The sequence below is a fragment of the Drosophila suzukii genome, unplaced genomic scaffold (genome assembly GCF_043229965.1).
Source record: "Drosophila suzukii unplaced genomic scaffold, CBGP_Dsuzu_IsoJpt1.0 scf_4, whole genome shotgun sequence".
NCBI classification, from domain to species: Eukaryota; Metazoa; Arthropoda; class Insecta; order Diptera; family Drosophilidae; genus Drosophila; species Drosophila suzukii.
Window position 1 is genome coordinate 2,034,908 of NW_027255927.1, and position 3,103 is coordinate 2,038,010.

Genomic DNA, 3,103 nt, shown 5'->3' on the forward strand with positions numbered 1-3,103 from the left:
TAGGTTAGAATATTCTTGCGAAACCCCACATACGGGATACGTGCGTCACTTAATACCCATTGATAGCACACAAGACTTGCTACCCTGTTTAATAAAATACTTAAAACCATCAATTATCAATGGCATAAAAATTCCTGAGAGCTACTTACAATCTCTGCAAGAGCGCAAAGGTTGGTTACCGACGTAGCGGGCAAAGAAGAGACGATTAGAATAATAAATACGGAGCATACTAGAGCCCACAGAAATCCGAAAAAGATGAAGTTGCAGATCTTGGAAAAATTTTATTTCCCCAGAATGGCCAGCCGCTTTAGGTCGTTGGTCTCTTCCTGCCGGGCCTGTGATAGACACCCGGCCAAGCCGGAACTGCAATTAACCCCTATCCCTAATTACCCATGCGAAATCCTGCACATTGACCTTTTTACGATCGAGAGTCTCAAATTCCTGAGTTGCATCGATAAATTCTCAAAATTTGTCAAACTTTTCCCGATTGAATCAAAGTCGGCAGTCCATCTCCGCGAGAAGCTGACCGAGGTCCTGCACTATTTCACAGCACCAGACACAATAGTCTCAGACAACGAAAGAGGTCTACTGTGCCCCACAGTGCTCAATTACTTACAGTCCCTCGGAATAACAGTTTATTACACACCCTCTCAGAAGAGTGAAGTGAACGGCCAGGTTGAAAGATTCCACTCAACCTTCCTTGAAATATACCGGTGTCTGAAAAACGACAACCGTAACCTGAAGGTAACCGAGTTGGTTTTAATTGCCGTAGACAAATATAACAACTCTATCCATTCAGTGACGAACTGCAAACCAGTCGATATCTTCCTCAGTAGAACTTCTAGAATAAATTATCAGGGACTTAAGAATTTTAAAGAACAGACGCAGGAAGACATAAGGGGGTTAATCCTACATAAACTAAAAATGTCAACCAATAGGCGCAATAAACACAGAAATAGGCCGGCACAATACAATCAGGGGGACACTGTTTATGTCTCCAACAAGCAAATCAAGAGTAAGGATAAAAATCGATTCAAACCGGAGGAGGTAGAAGGTAATGGTAGGGTCACGGTCAAATATCCCACGGTCCATAAATCCCATATAAAAAGTTAAAGACCACTTCGTTGAAAATGTTTCACAAATCCTTAAAGGAACAAAGATAGGAAAAAAAATATACAATAATCAAAAAGAAATAACAAAATTAGTTAAATATTAAAATAACAGCCAAACAAAAATATATAAAAGGCAAAAATCCTATACTTAGATTGAAAACAAAAAAACATAAAACTAACAAGGAAGAACGCTATAGTCGAGTACCTCGACTATCAGATACCCGTTACTCAGCTAAATAGAGATATGCAAGCAGCAAAGCGAGATTAAAATGCGCCACCTACCGGCGGTGTACAGACTTAAGCGTTATGGGCGTTAGAGTGGGCGTGGCAAACTTTTTTTTAGGTCAATCGATAGGTATTGACGAGACCAATATTTCAGTTGAAATTTTTTATCTAGCATGAAAATTGTGGGCGTCACAGGTTTTCGCGGTTTGTGGGCGTTAAAGTGGGCGTGGCAAACTTTTTTTTAAGTCAATCGATAGGTATTGATGAGAACAATATATTTCAGTTAAAATTTTTATTCTAGCATCAAAACTGTAGGAGCCACAGTTTTGGGCGGTTTGTGGGCGTTAGAGTGGGCGTGGCACTCTGCTGAAACAAACTTGCGCTGCGTAAGAAGCTCAGGAATCTGCATGCCAAATCTCAATAGCCTAGCTCCCATAGTTTCCGAGATCTCAGCGTTCATCCGGACGGACAGACAGACGGACAGACGGACAGACGGACAGACGGACAGACGGACAGACGGACATGGCTAGATCGACTCGGCTAGTGATCCTGATCAAGAATATATATACTTTATGGGGTCGGAAACGCTTCCTTCTGCCTGTTACATACTTTCCGACGAATCTAGTATACCCTTTTACTCTACGAGTAACGGGTATAAAAATAGTTAATTAAATAATAACAATTAACAAAAATATAAAATACTACACTAAGATGAAATACTAAATAAACAAAATTGAGTAACGTCTCTCTCCCAAGTATGGCGATTATTCAAGTCGCAACTGCTCTTCACAACTTTAAATATGATACGCCGGTCGTCCCACTTCAACAAGGTGTGGTATGGCGCGTTAATGGAGTGTTCAAACTCGCCCATGTAATTGACCTAAAACAGATACAAAATATAATTGACAAGACCACCGAAGAAACATCAGTGGTCACCGACACCAGAGTCGCTTCGCTGATATGCTACTACCTGGAAAAAGCTACCAATGGCATTACGAGAATGACGTCGGCACACCGCGCGCCTCGGTCCAAAGACTGGCTGGGGTCGGCATGGAAATGGGTTGCCGGGTCACCCGCCGCATCAGATTGGAATAGCATGCTCCAGTCTCAAAGCAACGTAATCCAAAATAGTAACCAACAGATACAAATTAATACGAGGCTGTTTGACGCTACGCACGACTCACTACAGAAGTTCGACGTTATGATGGCAAGGGTGAACTCCATTGGCGGAGAGGCCCATTTGGCCACAATTTTAATGCAGAAGACAATGATACTGCTGAAGCAAGTCGACGAAATCACACGAGCCTGTCAACTGGCAAAGGCGTCCGTAGTAAACACGACCAAAAAGAGGTGGGAACCCTTCTAGCAGAAACCCGCAAATTGCCATATCAAAATGCCATATAGTTCAGTACGATAACGATACCGTCCACATCGGGAACATGTCTTACAGCAGCTACTCGACAACGCATGTGATGGTAAAATATGTTCATGATTTTAGCCTGCAGAATTTAAGAAAGTTGTCGACAGTATCTAACAATTTTCTATTCTCAATCCTAACAGAAGCAGTAATATACATCGTATGGAGAAAAATAACCTCCACCAAGGGCATTCCAACGCATTGAGGCATCGTCAAACTGCAGGCGCACACCACCGGTGCGGCCCCCGTGAAGAGTTGCTGATCTGCGGGACGAAGATTTTCGGAGGGGGAAGAGTTAACAACAGAGGGCTGGCAGCCCGTCTAATAAATAGGAGACGGCTGACCGGCC